This window comes from Mya arenaria, chromosome 8 (genome assembly GCF_026914265.1).
Source record: "Mya arenaria isolate MELC-2E11 chromosome 8, ASM2691426v1".
In the NCBI taxonomy this organism is placed as follows: Eukaryota; Metazoa; Mollusca; class Bivalvia; order Myida; family Myidae; genus Mya; species Mya arenaria.
The window spans coordinates 46,080,093-46,100,477 of NC_069129.1; the positions used below are offsets into that span (position 1 = coordinate 46,080,093).

At 34.4% G+C, this 20,385-nt stretch overlaps 1 protein-coding gene and 1 pseudogene across 2 annotated transcripts in view; both read right to left on the minus strand.

The window, feature by feature from the left end:
• LOC128242627 (beta-hexosaminidase subunit beta-like) overlaps window positions 1-6,532 on the minus strand; it is a 52,104-nt gene extending 45,572 nt beyond the window's left edge. Inside the window, exons 1-2 of one of the 2 annotated variants that reach the window (XM_052959850.1) lie at window positions 6,398-6,532; window positions 5,061-5,140 (exon numbers count right to left, since the gene is read on the minus strand). The gene's annotated coding sequence lies outside the window, so the exon portion shown is untranslated. Of the gene's footprint in view, window positions 1-5,060; window positions 5,141-5,412; window positions 5,707-6,397 lie in introns of those variants that run through there. The other variant, XM_052959851.1, reaches the window with a different exon arrangement.
• A 9,322-nt stretch (window positions 6,533-15,854) lies between these two features.
• On the minus strand, window positions 15,855-20,075 carry LOC128242535 (putative nuclease HARBI1; annotated as a pseudogene).
• Between the last annotated feature and the right edge of the window lie 310 nt (window positions 20,076-20,385).

A 20,385-nucleotide genomic window follows, 5' to 3' on the forward strand; every position in this document is an offset into this window, starting at 1 on the left:
CGGTACATTAACTTTTGTGTAAAATATATTAATTGTTTTCGACGAATAAGTTAAACTATCAAATTCCGGTATATTAACGTTTGTGTAAAATTTAACCGTTTTTTCGACGAATAAGTTTAACTATCCATTTCCGTTACATTAACTTGTGTGTAAAATATACCCATTATTTTCGACGAAAAAGTTAAACTATTTATTTCCGGTACTTTAACTTTTGTGTAAAATATATTCATTGTTTTCGACGAATAAGTTAAACTATCAATTTCCGGTATATTAACTTGTGTGTAAAATATACCCATTTTTTGACGAATAAGTTTAACTATTCATTTCTGGTACATTAAATTTTGTGTAAAATATTCCATTGTTTTCGACGAATAAGTTTAACAATTCAGTTCCGGTACAATAACTTATGTGTAAAATATATCCATTGTTTTCGACGAATAAGTTTAACTTTTCATTTCCGGTACATAAACTTTTGTGTAAAACATATTCATTGTTTTCGACGAATAAGTTTTACTCCTCATTTTCAGAAAAATTAACATTTGTGTAAAATATGCCCACGATGTGTGAGTTAATCTATTTATTTCAGGATCTATAAAACACGTTTTATTGAGCAACACAATAAACTATGATGTTCTCAATGCCAGATGTTGTTTTTATCTGTATCTAGTATCTTTCTCATTATTTTTTATTCAAGATAAATGCTAATTGAGATATGTAAAGTAATTACTTCGGATATATTAACTACCAATCTACTTTTTATTCGCCAAAACTTTGGATGAGCGACCAAAATAAATAAAAATAAAAAACAACAACAACAACAAAAATTATATTATTTAACGATCGATATATATATTTGATATTAATGTTAGGGAATTGTTCAATAATGATATATCTATTACCGGCGTCAAATTTTATTTGAAGGAAATATCTACATGATGTTTTCCAGTTTATCTTTGGGTCTCTCTTAAGTCAATTAAAACATATTTATAATGACAATTTGGTGTCGTTTGAAGCACTTTTTCTTCACTAGAACCTTTTTTTCATTTATCAGTGTTGGGAAACAATTATGTCCCGTGACAAACAAATTGGAACGTACACACAGGATGTATTGCAAAACAGCACACATCAGGTAAATTATATGCATATTTCTACGTTATTAATTACTGCACCAGTCAATTGTAACAACGCCCCCCCCCCCCCTCCCCAGGTCCGGAGAATAGCGTGGACTTTGACATTCCGTCCAGCAAAGCCCGGGTAAAATTCCCGTACTGCGGGGACGAACTGCTGGTTTAATACCCGCCAAATGCCCCCGTACCCCAGAGACCCTAGATAAGGCCCATTCCCCGCTATTCTGACGCAAAGACAAAACCACCGCATGCACCCGGCACTGCGGGGCCACCTGGAAGGTAAAAACACGGCCCAATGCCCAATAAATTTATGCAGTATTCAAGTATTTATTTCATCAATAAGGTACTTATAATTCCTATGTATTTACACAGCAAAAGTTTCCGCCAAATATCACGTATAATTGTTTTGAATCCCAGATAATTTAAGAACATTCTTGATTTTTTTGCACTCAAGTTTCGTTTGTAAATGAATGAAGACATTAATCGTTCATACATTAAACAGTAAAGTCACTAAGTATGCTTTCTTTTTTTCACGTTTTCCTTTTTGTTTTGTTTATCGTTTTGGAATTGTCAAATGCTGACAATCAGTTTATTTGTTCATAAAAACCACCACTTCATAATACTTGGTTGGTTTTCTATAAAATAGATGGTTGCTGTGTTAATGACTTTTAATGAGTTATTTTATATACGAGGACAGCTGTCGTACACTCATTTTCATTTACATTCCAGCGAATCTTTACACCTTTTCATTTAACTCTAGTATAGATTTTCGATTGCGGATATTTAATACAAGATACATTATACAAGATACACAAATCTTTAATCTAAAGTCAGGTACATGCTAACAAATTAACAAAGGAAGATGGATTAGTGCACTGTATACAGTGATAACATCAACTAATTTTCCCAGCTGTACGGGAAATCCACACGTTCACGATTCCTCTAGTTGACATTCCACTGTAAAATGCTTTGTTCTTTAAGAGTATAAACAAGACTAATTTTGATGCAAATCATCACTGACGCCGCGAATGTTTTTTGACTAAAAGGAAGCAGTTGCAGTTCACCAACATACCAAGTTTGAAGTAACTGGCTACAAGCATTCTGCAGTTATTGAGCGAACTCGGATTTTTAGCTCAAGGTCACCACTACCTGACTCTTGACCAGCTGAAGTCAAAACAGTTAGGGTGCTGTTAATGTTTAAGGAACCACTACCTAGCTCGAGGTCTCTAGGCTTTAGCGTTTTCTAGTATTGATTGGAACCTGCGTATTTTCAGCTTACGGTCACAACGAACTTTACCTTGAACCCACTTACCTCTGTAGCAATAGGGTTCATCTGCTGGTTATGACCAACCTGCCTACGCAGGCCTTTGGGTCATAGTGTTCTTCATATATTGATCGGAAATCGAATTTCAGCTGAAGGTAAATCTTAAGGTCACCACGACGATGACCTTTAACCAAGTGACCTCAAAATCAAAACATTTTATTTGCTGGTCATGACCAACCTGCCTACAAAGCTTAAGAACCCTGGGCCTAAGCATTCTTTAGATATTGATCGGAAACCGTGGGGACGGGACGGATAGACGATCAGATGCCACGTTTTGGGGCATAAAAAACAGGTGCTGTAATACTAACAATTATAAATTTAAGGTATTTAGTTATAAGTTACACAAGTGTAACACAAGCTTTGTGGAATAAGGGAAATTCTATACTCATCAAGTTTATAAGGGGTGTGCTAAATGAAATTGATCTAGTATTTATAAAAAACACCTGAAGTCATTTCTTAACTTCAGTTGATTTCCTAAAATTTGCATGGTCAAATTAAGAAAAACCTACGAGATTTTTAGCATAAAAATATTTTTATTACATAAAAATAATGAAAGTAAAGTATTTCAGATATTATGAAAAAATGGCATTTTTGATATCTAAAATAAAGATCATATGATCCAGCACTATGTCTACTGTTGTAAGAATGTGTGGATGAGACTAAAGTAAAATGTTCACGTAAGTATGATGGGACTTACTAGAACAACTGCAATGGCCATATTCTAAAACCTAAACAATCTGTTAAATATCTTGGAAGAATACTGGACAATGATCTCAGTGCTGCATCTATTGTTAATAATATTGTCAGTAAAGTTAATTCTAGGTTAAAAAATTTAAATAGACACAATCGTTTTTTAGATATGAATCTAATAAGAGTGTTATGTAACTTCTTAATACAATGCCATTTTGACTATGCATCGACATCTTGGTACAGTGGTATATCTAAACAATTCAAGAACAGATTACAGGTCACTCAGAACAAAGTTGTCAGATTTATTTATGGCTATGATTGTAGAACTTCCCTGAAAGTCTCGGCTTTCAGTGATATTGGATGGCTTAATGTGGAAAATAGGATAAAGCAACTACGACTAAACCATGTACATACAATCTTTAATAGCTAATGCCCATCATACTTAAATGAACATTTTACTTTAGTCTCATCCACACATTCTTACAACAGTAGACATAGTGCTGGAAATTTTATAGTGCCACAGGCTGACAGTTTTATATTAAATACTTTCTTTTATCAAGCAATGCAGGACTGGAACAGTCTTCCAATAAAGTTGAAAGAATTGAAAAAATAAGAATACTTTAAAAAAAAAGAAGCGAAATCACATCTCATTGTTGGTATAAAATGTCCAGAAATGGAAGATTTCCTATTTTATTAATTGTTATTCATTTAATATTGCATATCAGTTTAAGATTTTTGTCATATTATGCTTAAGTGTCATATGGTTTTACCAGTCGGTGGCATTATAACTGTATAATGTTGTAATATCTTGTTTCACAATCGTTGTAAAATAAATATGTTTAAACTAATGTTATTTGAAAATGCCAAATCGCATCACCTTCACAAATTATTGACGAACCCCCTCCTCCTCCTTCTCCCCCCCCCCCCCCACACACATTGTTGTATGTGTTTGACATATTTTCAATGATATAATAGGGTTATTAGAACTGCGTGTTGATGCGTGTATTCGACTCGAGTGGATGTTTGCAGATTCGGATTTCACGAGGCGCTAGCCGTTGGATCGTTAAATTTGGACACTACAGAATTTTAAGATTCGTGACAAAATAATTTTCAACTTTCGAATATAACTTTCACTTGTAAAATACTACCTTTTAATAATATAAAAAGTATAGAGAACTGTTTTAATTGAATAGTATATGACGAAATTAACACACCAATAAATATTCACCTAAAAAAGATGTCTCGTGGCTCACAATACTGTAAATTACGTTACTTCAAAAACCGAAACTGTCACCTTTTGTTTGTACTCTATTAACTGGTTCTGTGGCTCAGGGTATATAATGTCAGATTGATTGTATCAAAAACATGTTTTCACCATTCCTTATGGTACTATCACCTATGGTTTGTACTGCGATCGTTGGTTCCGTGAGGTGTAAAAGTGTCGGACCGGTTATATCAAAGTCATGTTTATACTTTCCCTATCTGATATTGTCGCCTGTGGTTTGTACTGTATACGTTGGTTTTGTGGCTTATGTGTTAGTGTGTCTGATTGTTAATATAAAAACACATGTTTTCACCATCCCTATCTGATACTGTCACCTGTGGTGTACTTTATTCGATGATTCGGTGGCTTATGTGTTAGAGTGCCTGACTTATTATATCAAAAACATATGTTCACTTCCATATCTGATATTTCCACCGGTGTTTTGCAATGTATTCGTTTGACTAGTCTGTGGTTGAATAGTTAGAATGTCCGACCGATTATATAAAAAACATGTTTTCACAATCCGAAACTGTCGCCTGTGGATTTAGCTAAATATGTACAAACTTTATGTTTACTTATTAACAACCGAATGCGTATTATCATGTTTATGATTACTCTTATAATTGCTTGTATAAACTATATTAGGTAAACATACCAAAACAGTATACTCGTCCCAGGCGGAAGCTTTTCGATGGTTCCATATATTTTATCTGTCTTGTGACATGTGGTTTGCCCCTGAAGAAAAATAAGAAAAAATAATTTTGGATTTTATTTTTAATTTGTTTTACTTTAATGGTTTATGTTTTCAGCATTATTACTGGATTTATTTCATTTAAATCATTAACATTGTATGAGGCAAAGTAGGAATCTATTAATTATCTTTTTTCGATTTTCACCTATTTTTTATCCAAAAAGAAATCTGTCTTTAATAGCTACCATTTTACAAAGCTAGATAAGAAAACATTCGAATATATTAGAAGATTAGGAGACACGTTAAGAAATCTCACCTTGTGAGTGGCACTCATAGTATTTCGCTACCAGATAAAACTTGATCGTAAAACAAGTTTACTTTAGGAATGAATTGCGTGATTTATTTCACTATCGGGGTATACTCGCAGATGGGCTGGTTAACCGGAAACTGTTTATCACATGCCGTCACAATAAAGCGGACAAATTGTATCACTACAAAACTCTTCCCACATTTAAAGTAAACGTTTATGACAACAAGTTAATAAATCCTAAATTCACAATTTTTAACAAGTGTCCTCTTGACACAAACAATGACAAGTTGATACAGCATGAACGCATCCGAAAATATTCGCAAATGCCGAGAGGCCGTTCATTTAAGGAATGGCAGTTGCGGTGTAAATACGCAATTATATATTGATCACAATGTTACATGGAAGTGTTGACTTGCGTTTAGCGGGAATGCAGATTATCCAAAGGAAACACCAAGCGTGTCCGTTTGGTAACCACAAAACAAACTGTTTTTATGTAAGTAATCGAGCCCATACCATATTGATTAGAGTCTAACCATTGCGCTAGCCGGACTTCTAAACTCTCTACTATACTGTTGTTTTTTGCAAAGTATCGCGGGCTCAAGAAATGAGGTAGGTAAAATCCTTTCAGGAAATGAAGATATTTGAATGCAATAGGCAAAAGCGGATATTTTTGAGGGGGTGTATAGTTCACAATTGTTTAGGCATTCAGAAATTGCTTTTGGCATATGAATATAAATATACTTTAGGGCCAAAATACCTGTACAAACTTTTAAAGGTTTTTCTTGCAAGAAAATTCATTGTCGTTTTTTTTTTTGGATTACCCAATGTTTTATGTGTGTTCTCATAAGTAAAATATGCATGCTAAGATAGTAATGAGATAATTTCAAATTATTATAATGAAGTCTGGCAATTTGTTTATATTGCATCCACATGCTTGATAAAATATCTTTATTTTGTACAATCATGAATATTCTAAGAAAAATTGACTCACCTTTTCCTTTAAAAATCTTCAAAAAAAAGAGTAAACAAGACACAAAACACTATTCACACTTAAGTAATCAATCCGCTGAACTAGCCGATGAAAGATATAATCAGATTACCACCGCAAGCTGGAAAAGAAAGTGTTGCGCAAAGTCAAAGGTTGCTTAAACCAGCTGTTGCCGACAAATATGCCCATTATATATATAACAATACGCCATAAATGAAAATATGGAATTTGATCACCACTCATTTCAGCTTTAAGCTCTCGAGTGAAAAACGATTGATCAATAATGATCATATCAGAACAAAAGTACACGAACACATTGCATATTTCCTTAAGTGTGAAGCAGGCAAACATTCCTACTTACAATGGTAATCCACAAATAGCGCAATTCTCTAAAATAAATTCATTTTGAAATACAGTCGAACCCCAAGGAACCGGTGAAAATACTTCGAGTCTCGGCATATTCAAGCCAAGCGGGAATGCTAACCTTCAATGAAAAGAAATCGGTCCTTTACACACTGTTCGAGCCAACTTGGAAATCGAGCCAAGCGATTTCGAGTTAACGGGTTTGGACTGTACCATACAGTTCTGAAGGTTTCGGCGTTGGAAAGCAATCTTTTGTTAACGAAATAATAATGTTCGTAATGTTCCGATCCTTAAAATGTGATTTTTTTTTCTTAAGGTTTGTTTAGTAAACCGCCCAAGACAATGGGTTGATTTTATCAACCGTTTTCAACTCCGTTTTAACTTTTGTATTTTAATCAAATATGCATTAATATATCATATACAGGCTTTATGCCGATTACATAACTCACCTGTATGTGAATTTGTATTGGTATGACTTGATTCAGTATAAATAATTATGATAAATGTGTAAAGGACTGCACCGACGTTAATCCGAATAGAACATGGCGACGTCAGCTGTCGATGCGGCTCACCGTGGTGTTATGTAACACTCACTTGAACGCTTTGCATACACGGTTTACCATTTTTACATGGCAGGCGCACAAGACAGGATTGAAGGACAGTAATCCCACCTTGTTACCTTTTTTAAATAGCTCAAATATGTTTTTGCCTTATCGCTCAAGTGTTCTAATAATTGTATATGTCCATAGCAGTCCATAGTTAGCATCGCAAAAATACAGAAGCTAACTGCCAACAACAAGCGCAGCAAGAGCAAATAAGTGATATCAGTGTGTGTATACCACGTTATAAATTGCGTCATAAATGCTATGTCGGAAGTCAATATTTTGCTTCGAAGAAAGAATTTAAAGACATAATACTTCACCATTTCTTCACCATTTTATGTGAAAAAAGCGCAGTCTACGCCGCTTACGGAGCCCCGCCTTCGGTCGCCTATCAGAGTTTGACTGAGATTTTAGTTTCTTAAAACACTTCGACAAACCGTTTCACAATACGGCCGTCTGACGGAGCACTGTCAAAACATTATTTTGGAAACAGGTTTGTCGAAGTGTTTGATGAAACTAATCACCTTATCAAACTTCGGTAATAAAACGAAGGTGGGGCTCTTTAGGCGGCGTAGACTGTCCTTTGTTTTATTTAAAATGGTGTAGTAAAAGAAAAGTTATCTTTGATTTAAGTTTTCATTTTAAGCAAAAAGTTGCCTTCCGACGTAGTATTCTTCAAAATTTTATCACGTGGTGTACACACACTGGATATGCTGCTGGCAGTTAGCTGGTAGGACTTTTTTCAATCAACTAATATGCTGAAAAATATTAGACGAGAAATTAAGAAAATTAGCCAGGAGGTGTGCAGTAATGTTATTGACAACTTCATTGTGCGAGTAAGGAAAGGTGATGACAGGCCGTCACTTAGAAAACGTCATCAATTATTAAAATGACGTCAGCAACTGACTCAGGTATCTGGTTAGAAAACCTTTGAAAATATTTCAGTTATCATTATATTTGCCTGAAATTAATTAAACCCTTAAGACTTTAATATTTTTTCTGCAACTGTATGAAGTATTTTTATCTAATAGCAAGTAAGAGTTATTGATGTATGAAGGTGTTATCTTTCTTTTAGCACAAACTGTTTTATAAGCACTCAGGTGTATAAAAATGGATGAAATCTAACGAAAACTGCAGTAAAGATATCTTTAGTCCGAACTGATCCTGAAAAGTGACTAAGTGTACTACAACGAGAAGTGTATGGTTGAGCTGTACTAGTAGGCATATTTAGATGGCTGCAACTATTGTTCTTAAAATCACTTAAAGGCCGAGATCCGCGTTTTGACGCAAAATTGTCGCATCATGAATCAGATAAAATAGCGAAATGGGCTCCTGTAAGAGCACTTTCGGGCCGAGCTGGCCGGAACACTCTACTAAGGGGACCATAACGAAAAGTGTAGGGTGTCACTATGCCAACAGGACTACGTAATGTTTTATTTAGAACGCATGAACTGTTATTCTAAGTAGCAGATAACAAAGCTCAAAAATAAAACAAAAAACTTTTGCTGTACTATCACTTCTTGGGCAAACTGACCTGAAATGTCTACTAATGGAACCATAAGGAAAAAAGGTAGGGTTTAACTATGCTACCAGGCGCAGGAAGAAGTCGATAATAGAGCCCTTATATCGAAATCTGCAGCTGTAGGAGCGCCTTTGGGCCGAACTGACCTCACAATTCGACTAAGAGAATCATAATGAAAAGAAAACAGCTGAAGTAGTCCAAGCTATCTACAAAATGGCTTAATAAGATACATTGTAGCTGGAGCATTTGTCCTGAGAAACCGAAAAAAGAGCTCGAAAATCGATATTTGCTGCTGTACGAGCACTATTGGGCCGAACTGACCTTAACATTCTACTAAGAGGACTATGACGAAAAAGTTAGATTGAAAATATTCTTCTGAATTAAGATATTATTTCACTGCAGAGTAGAGTCGGCAATATCCTTCTTAATAAAGGTATGTTTATAGCCGAGTAGATTCGACAATATCCTACTTAATTAAGGTGTGTTTATAGCCGAGTAGAGTCAGCAATATCCTTCTGAATAAAGCTATATTTATAGCAGAGAAGAGTCGGTTAGATCCTTCTGAATTTTGGTTATATTTTACTACAGAGACACCTTTTTTACACAGAATTTGGTTTAAATCAATAGAGTAGAGTGAACAAAATTCATTCAAGTAATGGCAATATTTCAATACTGATACTGTCACCTGTGGTTAATTCAATGATGGTTGCCTTGTAGTTTAGGTGTTAGAGTGTTCGATTTGTTATACCAAAGTAATGTTTTTACTGATTGTATCAAGATCATGTTTTCACCATCCCTATCTGAAACTGTCACCTGTGGTTTGTACGTTGATCGTTGGTTGTGTGGCTTATGTGTTACACTGTCCGAATGATAATCATAAAGTAATGTTTTTACCATCCCTGTCTGGTACTGGCACCTGTGGTTTGTACTGTGATCGTTGCGTTTGTGGCTTTGGGTTGAGAGTGTCCGAATGATTATATCAAAATGTTTTCATTTCCTGTGTTCAAGTTTATAAGCATTAATTAATACTGGATTAATATTGTTAATCACCTACTTAGTAAAAGGCAAACTAAGAAACTATTATCGATTTTTTTATTCAGATATCTATCGTTTATCTTAATTATTAACCGTTTTACAACGCAAGATTGGAAAACATAAGAATATATAATAGGGTTGTAAGTATTGCGTTTTGGTCCGGGAGACTGTACTCGACTCGAGTGAATTTTTGCAGACTCGGATTTCACGATTCTCAAAAAGACCGAGTAAAATCAAAATCTGCAAAAATCCACGAGAGTCTAAAACGACATTCCTTATCAAAACGCAGTACTAATAACCCTTTTGATACATACATTACTGGTTAGATCACTTAAAGGCCACATGTTTTCAGAATAAATGTCTTTTTAACGACGCACTGTTTTGTTTTATGACGTCATTTTAACATCGCACAACGATACTGGTTATGACGTGACGTCACAAGTGTGGAATACGGCCGTATTGCACTGGAGCGGAAGACGGACTACCGTATTTTGCGATATGTATTGCGTGTGGATTTATGATGGGTATATAATAATACAAGATTCCATGAGCAAGCCCTCCTTGTCAATGGCCATCCTAGTATGGCTTTGTCAGATTTAACAAATGTAATTTATTTATTTCGGCAAATTATTATTTATTTATTAAATGTTATCCAAAGTATTGTCTTTCTCTTTTTGAGTTACGATTAATTATATTTATTTTACATAAATCGTAAAATAAGTTATTATAATTATATATTTATCACCCTCATATACGCTAAAGGAAACCCACGTGCCCGCGTCCAGGTGACCACAAAACAAACTCACATGCGCATTGACCGGGAACCGAAACTTTGACACCTCGTGAATTACCTAACCATTGCGCTAGTAGGATCTCTAACAGCTCTTCAGGTAGTGCACGGTTTTGTGTGAAAGGAACCTCAAGCTCAAAAAATGAGGTTGGTAAATTCCATTCTTGGCCTAAAGAAATTCAAATGATATTGGCATGAAGAGCTGATACTTGTTAAGGGATATGTAGAACACAACTGTTTGAACATGCACAGTTTGCTTTTGGCATATGAATGTATATTTATTTAAGGGCCAAAAGACCTGTAAATTTTGTAGGATGTTTTCCTTTGGCAAGAAAACACCTTGTCGTCTTTAGATTTTCAAATCATTTAAATGAGTTCTTTAAAGTACGAAATGTACACAAACTTGGCAATGAATATTAATAATCATATTAATTGGAATCTGTCAAATAGTGGATATGGAATCCATGGTTTTTATGTACAATCATAAAAATCTTAAGCAAATTGTCTTTTTTTCTGCTTCCCCTTAACAAATCTGCCAAATGAAGTAAACAAGACACACGACACCATCTACAAGTAATCAATCCGCTAATCTGCCGTTGAAAGATATAATCAGATTACCATCAAAATCCGAGAAAGAAAATGTTGCGCAAAGTCAAAGGTTGCTTTAACCAGCTGTTGCAAGTATGCCCATTATATATAGAAGAATTCACCATAAAAATATTGAATTTAAAGGTCACTCACTGAGCTTAAACTCTCAAAGAAAAATGATCGATCAATAATGATCATATCAGAACTAAAGTATACGACAACGGTGCAGTTTTTTTTAAAAATATAGAACGCAAGAAACCATTTCTACAAGTGTCATCTAACAAATTGTGTAACATTCTTAAAAAGTTGTTTTAAAAAAAAATCTATTTTTGAAGTTTTCAAAGTAATTCAAAGTATTATCTGGTCTACTAAATTACAGTAACCGTCACGTTCCGATTCTTATAATGGGCTTTTTATACAGTTTTGTTTAGCCGACTGGCCAACGAGATAAATTGTTCTGATTTCCCGTTTTTTATCCCCGTTTTGAGTTTTGAAATTAAATGGAATAAATACTGGCCCAATGCCTATTGCATAGTGCATCTGGTTGTGAATTTGTATCACAGAAAAATATATTGGCGATCGTCATTAATCCGGATAAAACGTGGTGACGCAAGCTGTCGATGCGGCTCACTGTGCTTTTATATTACACTGATATAAACCAGCGGACATAGCTTTGCATAAACAATTTAATATTTAAGTGATGGCATGTGCACACGAAATGATTTAAGAATAATTAAAACCACCGTGATACCTTTTCTAAAATAGCAAAAAGTCTTTAACCTGATCGCTCAACTTAGTGTTCCTATAATTTTAGATATGCGTTATTCAGCAGCGCAGCAGGGCCCCGTTTCATTAATGGTCGCATCGCAAATCCAGCAAAGTCGCAAGTCGCAAGAAATGCGACCGAGTTTGCGACACAGCGCAATTTGCGTTTCATTAATCGCGTCGCAAAATAGAGCTTGCGACTTTTTCCTCTATCGATAATTTGCGATACGCAGTCTACGAAATGACGTCACAGCATCACTGCGAGTACCTGTTTGTTTACGCGCCATCTGTCAGATTTGACAGACGGACTTCTGCATAGAACTTCACAATGTCAGAAAGGAAGCAAAATTGGTCGTCGCGGGAGTTGGAAGAACTCGCTACTGGGCACACAAAACACAGCACCTTTTTAACTTCCAAGCACGGCCCAAGTTCTTCAGAGGCAGAGAAGAAAAGAGTTCTAAATGAAATTTTGTTGAGGTTTGTATTTTGTACAGTAGCTGCCACTTCAATGTGCGTAGATTTTTACCCCTTTAATACTAAGTTAGTGGATGCAATGCTGTCAATGATGAGTTTTATCTTTATGCATCTTGTTCAAATTATTACATATTTAAGTCAGCCCGGGTCATAAAAATGATTATATATCACGAGTAGAACGACATATGCCATCTAATCAATGTTATAACAGAGAATAACGTATATTACTGTATATTCAACTCTACAACATTTTTATATCAGTGTGAACAGTGTTGGCGGGAATGGGAGGACGATTGATGAAATGTCCAAAAAGTGGAAGGATTTGAAGGTATTATTTATATGTTGAACTGTCTTAGTAATTATATATAAGTATGTTTAAAATAACAATGATAAAATTATATCACTATTTATATAAGTTACATGACTCATGAGGTCAACCTACTCTTATGACAACTACAATGTATAGTGATATTGATCAATATTTCTAGCCCAAAATATTCATAAAAATTACTCAAAACAATTTTCCTGATGCATGTCATGCTTGTTTTTATATAAAATGCTAGAATTGTTCTACTCATCACAGAGTCGAACAAAGAAAAAGGAGCAGGGTCGCCTGAAAGCCCTGAGGAGTTCAGGATTGGGGGAGATACCAAAAACCCTTATCCTAACAGAGCTGGAGGAAAGGGTATGTAAACAAAATCATCGATAACATTTTGAGAAATATATATTGTTCGTGTGTTTATGTAAGTGTGTGCAAGGAGAGGGAAGGGTGGGTAATTTGTTATTTGCCTATAGTTAAAAAAGAACCATGTGTGTGTGTGTCGGAAGGGGGGGGGGGGTCTTCTAATTTCAATATAGTTAAAAAATGACAGGCAGACATATGCAATCATTTTTTGTTATATTTCTAAAGATGTAAATTTCATTCTTATCTTTTACATTAAAGCTTAGGTGCAGTGAATGCTGTTTCTTTAATGTGTGTCACTCATTTCTGCTACAGGTCCTATCATGCATTCCAGCGGTATCTGTGACCGGTATTCAGACTGGAGTGGACACTAACAGATCATGTGAGTTGTAAAACACTCCCACTAAACAGCAACATGAAACATCTTTTAACTTAAATATTTAAATATTGAAATTATTCAATTGTCACTTGTTTCACTTAATAATGTCTTACTTATTATATCAAAAGCATTTTTTTATATTTGTGTTGACATATAAATATATGTATTTTATCATTATATATCATTGTTTTGATTTGTGATAAGTGAAATGTAATGAGCCATTATGTATTACTTTTTAGTTACCAAGTTCTTAGGAGTGGCCAATGAAGATGAGGTAGAAGGTATGTATTAACAATTGTATCATAATAAAAGATGAGGAAGAAGGATTTATAAACATGTTTTATTATAAAAGTATTTCCATAATGTTCAATACTTTATGGCAGTTAAAGCTACACTCTCACAGAATAACCATTTTTACAACTTTTTTTCATTTTTTGTCTTGGAAAGAGTACATTTTTGCGTAAATATTTGCAATCCAATGATATAAGATTGGTGACAAAAGATCAGATTGTAGATTTTCATATTTCCGTTCGAAAATTAATGTTTTATGGTTTAAACCGTTTACTAACGGTTTAAGAAAAATGCATAAAACATTAAAAAATTAACTTAAATATAAAAACCTGTAATTTAATTTTGTCAGCAGTCGTAAATAACTGGTTTCCATGGATATTTGCAAAGATTGGCTCGTTCAAGGATGAAAAATAAAAACTTGTCAAATCGTACAATCTGTGAGGGGGCAGCTTTAAGAAACGTTTTGGATAACTAATTTTTGACACTGAAACATGATGATTTATACAGCAGTTCAAGATTGTTTGAATGATTTTGCATTTAACTATTAAAGGAGTGTATTCTCGACAAGCTGAAGTAAAGAAATTTAACCAATTTAATTCAAAATTTGCTTATTAGGTTATCATCACTAAAATATTTATACATTTATTTTGACATTATTGTATTTGCAGTGGCCGCTAAAGAAAATTGCCCTTCAGCGGCTGACTACACAAACTGTGCTGGTAAGAACTAAAAGTATTCAACAGTTAATTCTTTTTTGTAGTGTATTAAGGTGTTCTATATACATTAATTTAAAGTGGCAGCTATACAAAATTCCCGTAGGTGAGAAGGTGTCAGTAGATCTGATTGCAGCCCAATTTCGTCTTATCGGTTTCTTTTTTTGTCCTGTCCTACTCTTTCTCCTAATGGTTTGATTTTAACCACATATATCATTAAAGATACCTAACTTAACAAAATGATGTGTCATTCACAAGACTTACGTTCAAACTTAAAGTCAAGGTCACAACATTGATCTGGTATTAATATGTTTTGCTAAATAAGCTAAATAAAGGTTTAATGATGAGTTTATGTTACTAACCAGTACCATTTTTTTTCCAATATTCCGCAATGTACATTAATTGCAATTCTTTGGCACATTTAGATTCAGTGAAACAAATTTCACATGCAATAAATGCACTTTTTTGCATAACATTTATAAATAATACTTTCCAATATGTAGCCAGTGTGCGGTCAAAGTTTAATAAATAGCTTCAAGAATTAATGTTGTTTGTTACAAGTTTTTCTTTCCTTACAGAATCGTCAAGTGACACAGTAAAAAATGTAAGATGTAGTTCTGGGACATCCTCAACAGGAAAAAGGAAGCGTGAATATTATGGTATAAAATTAACTCTTAAGAACAATTGTTTTGCCAACAAAACCTTTTTCACAAACAATGTTTAAAAAAAAAGCTTTGTGTTTGCTACTATCATTGTCTGTTAAGTAATAATAATTGATGGAGGTCAGGTGTGTTAGCTTTTTATACATGCACTCAGGCATTACCCATACAGCCAGTGCTCTGTTAAGATTGAAAGTCATTTCATATTTTTTTAGCAGATTGCACAGACAGAATGTTACCCTGGTAAGAAGCTTCCCTGGTTATTAAACATGAACAGGTGTATAGCACTGTCACAGGGGACTCCCGGACGACAACTAGTACTTTTTAGTGATGAGACTGGGAATCGAACCTGCGACCCCTTGATTGATAAACAAGTGTGTTACCATTAGAACACAGATTCACCACTGAAATTTAGTAATGATTTAAAGCCTTGATAACAATGTATTTATTATATTATTTGAAATGAGATTTTTTGCTGCTGGTAGTCATACCTCTTAATTCCTTTATTTTGTATATGCATAAACTCCTTCAAATGATTTATAATGACATGTTTGATGAGAATCATTACATAATCATTTTTATTAAACACTGATTCAATACAGTGGTACAGTACATAATTTATTCATTACTTGCTGTTTTCTAAATTGAAAACCCTACTACATCTATCCCATTTATCTGTTAAAGTTTGAATGATGATAACATTACAATATATTGTTTCCAAATAGGTGTTTTAAACATTATCAGTTCAATACATTGACTTAAAAAATTGAATATGTATCTTTATAGACTGCCAGTGCTCGGACGAGCTGATCAGTTTACAGAGGGAACTGTTGGCAGAGAGCAGGAAGTGGCATATTGTTGTCAATACACAGATTGTGTAGTTTACAGCAGGCTAAAAAAAACCCGACAGCTCTTTCCTGGTGAAAATGGCAGCACACCCCCCGATCTGTGTAGGCATCTGGAAAAAAATCAATTGTTATATAGCAAAAAAACACAACCATTAATACAGATGAATAGCTGAACAAACAAATATAAACATTTAAGTAGATAGATTGTTTATTTCCTCCATAATTGGAGAGCAAAACATAGTTACATACAAATGTGACATAGATACAAAAGTTTGGTGACAAATAAACACATATTAAACATTACATACAGCAATTAAATAGTATACATGTAAACAAACAAAGTGTGCAAATTAATAATACTTAGAGCATAACCTATTAAGACTATAGGAAAATATAAGTAATTATTAATTACAAACAAATACGTGTAAGTTCAATAATAATCAACCTAAACATTCTAGGGTCGAAACGAAATGTACTAGACATGTTCTATGACATTAAAGAACTATTATCACATATTTTCAAATATTTTATATGTTCAATACATTGCACCCATATTGTCCTAAAATGTGCACATAGCGTACTGCAATTTTAAAGCAGGACACACGTTTCATATCATTCATGCTAATGTGAACGAACCCAGATAGTAGTTCGAGCATTTGTTCGTCGGGTTCAAGACTCACAAACTGTTGGTAGTTTTTCGCACCCATGCATTTGTATATATGTTTCCACATTTGCTGTCTATACTGGTCCGTTTTTCTACAATAGAGTATTGAGTGTGCTGCTATGTTTTCAGTCGAAATGTTACATTGGTGACATGTTACAGTATATCGTCGTCCGAAGAATTTGCAGAGGACTCTCATTGATGAGCGGCAGTATAGAAGCTGATCGCTGTAGATTTTACTGAAGACCCACAGAATCGATGAGGAGTAGTCACAGTGTATTGTTTTGAAAGTTTCTAACTGTGTAATTACTAGATGTGGTGATGCTGAATGTTGTATTGAAACCATTTGTATTTAAAGTTAATCGGGAAATACTCAAAAATATAGTCTTTGTACTATTCAAAAATAATTTAGATTTTTTTTAAGTGCATTGAAAAAACGGTATAGAGGGTTGTTTTTTCTAAAATCCCAAATTGCCCTTAACTTTTAATTGCCTAAAACTTTAATCTACGTCAATCAGGAGCCATCACTTGTATTTAGGATATGGAGTTATGTAACCTTATTGGGTGATGGTCCTGAACAATTATGTGAAGTATTAAGTCAATTAAATGAAGGGTATAGAAGTTATTAATAAATATCCCAACTTGCCTTAAAACTTGAACCTAAGTTTCATAGTCAATCAGAGGCCATAATTTGTATAAAAGATAATATAGAGTTATCTAACCTCATCATGTGATGGCACTGAACAACTGTGTGAATTATAAAGTCAATTGAATGAAGGGTATTGGACTTATAAGTGAAAATCCTAGCTTGCCCTAAAACTTTAACCGGACGCTGAAGCTGGGGCTAGTAGTATAGCCCACCTATTCTTCGAATAGTCGAGCTAAAAATGGCTTACCTAAATCTTGACTTCAAAACACCAAAAGCCCTCTCAACAACTTCTCTTGCAGTCTTGTGGCGTCTGTTGTACCTCTCCTCATTCTCATTTGATGGGTGCAGAATAGGAGTAATTAAATAACGCCTCAGCGGGTACCCACTGTCGCCTAGAAGTACAGCCTCCAAGTCTGCTTCTAGATAGTCCTACATGTAGATATAATACATTGCATATTGAAGTGAGAATAAATTAAATATGGGTGACACTCCATGTACATTGTAATATAAAATTTATATAAATTGACATTATTTCAAGCTTTTCTTACACAGCCATGATTTCTTTATATATATATACAGGGCCTTTTATCGGTACCTTCCCTTATTCAATGAATTAAGACGAAAAAAGAGAATGAAAATAAACAGGGGCTTTCGAAGAGATAACAGGCCAGCTTTACAGTAGATACAATAATTGCAGTTGTTCATATACTTTATATAACAAGGCATATTAAAATAATATGCAAGACCTGTGTATGACATTGAAGTAAAATCACATTGTGAGACATGATTACTTCTTTAACCATGCATTGTTTATACCTTTAACACCGAATTGTCAAAAACACCAGCATCATGTGAGGAACCAGGCCACTTTGCCACTATGTCAATGAATCTGAAATTGCCAATAATTAAAACATTAACTAATACAAAGCCATTTTCTTCATTTAACATCATTGATTTAACAAAAAAATTCATTCAACAAGTTATGCTCCAGAAAAGTTATACTAATAATATATATAAACAAATAGGCAAGTATATCATTTAAATTATTTTGTTTTTGTTTTTTTGCATCTCAAGATTTATTTCATGTCAAAAGGAATAAGTCACCTACCTCAAGTCTGAGGAAGCCACTGCTTGGCAATTGATGGCATGAAACCCCTTACGGCATACGAATGACTCTTCATTTGCTGTTGGGGCCAGAATCGGTACTAAAGTACCATCAACAGCACCTACAATGTTTGGGAATTTACACTTCCTGTAGAAACCCCTCTTCACTGACATCTGGTCATCCCTCTGAACAGGAAACCTGCAAATTTTTGAGTGTTTCTTTTAAATATAAGCAAAGTATAAGATTAACAGATATAGGTGTATAAGAAGTCAAGAACAGATATATGTGTATAAGATGAATGGATATAGGTGTCAGTAAACAATGACTGTTTTATAACTGTAACTCTGAAACAAAAGGTATGAGCATTGAATTTGACAATATCAACAATTCAAAAATACTTATTTCATTACTATTCACAGTCTAGCAAATATATTGTGAACAAAGTTGTTATTGGGTTATTACAAGATTGCATTGTATTATTACATACACAGTCCATCATGTAGGCACAATGGAGTACCAAGATGAGACCCACTTGTCGAACATGGTAAAAATCTATAAAAATTGTATTGCTTAAGCCGTGCACCAATTCTGGTCGTCTTTGTCATAAGCAAGTATGCTTACATCAGCCTTTAGTGGACAATTACATCACTATGTTATGCACTCACACCATGCTATCCTAAATGGCATTTGATTTTCTGTAGAGAATTGATATAATATCAATATGTTAATTATGAACAGAAAGGTGAATGAGTGATGTTACTTGATATTGTCAACGTTGTTGATTACAGCATCGACAAATCCATGGATAATTCTGCAGACACTCGATCTGCTCACTCCGTGTGTGTCAGCAACCTCCGAAAAAAAGGCACCTTTTGCCAGGCACCGGAGACCAACAAGAACCTGAAATAATTTCTCAATGTTAATATGAGAATAACACGCAAACATTTACATTCAGAGTATTCACTGGGGTTAATTCAAGAACCATGTATTCTCTTAAATGATGATGAAATTATAAAGTTTTACTTGAATCTCCGGCTTACTCTACATTGTACATGAAACCTATAGGCTATAGGCACCCATTTCATAACACCTAATATACCTCCAATGATATGACAGAAGCATATTTGGTTTTCATGTTGAGTACTGTTAAGACTAAACACTTCCTACCACTTTTCAAATAGAACAGATATGTCAACATTAAAAATGACAACTGGGTCTGACAGATTGTGATGTCCAATATCCATAGAATTGTCCATTAACATACAATTTAGCGAATTAAACAGCAAATGACGAGATAATTCAATAAAGGGGCTGTATATCTACATTATGAATGCCCAAACTATCAGAAAGAAACGTATCTAAGATGGAAAACTTAGCTGCATTTATCCCAAACGTATTTGCATTTTGCTCAGTGACGGTGAAGGTCAACCGGATGTTGATTTCATACATACCTATGTACACCGTATTTCCCGTTCGATTTCGTACCGACTAGTACATTAAATAATGATGTAAAGTACATTTGACTCTTACTTGAGTGTCGGGAGGAATAGTATGTCCACCGCGATAGGTCTTTTCCAAAGTCTGGCCGACTGTTTCAAGCAAATTTTGAAACAACACCCGATCCAAACGGTAACGGGAAACAAAATCAAGATCCCGTACCACTATCGATGAAATGCGAGCATTAAAAACTCGCCTTATGGGCACTTTTCTTCGACGACAACGTCGTTGTTGGAAATTAACCGCAACTGCGTCGGCCATTTTTGCGTCTTAAAGTCAAGTTGCGACTGGTAGTACGACGTCGCAAAAAAAGCACCGATATTTGCGACCAGCAGGTGCTCTTTGCGACGTCGCAATTTTGATGAAAC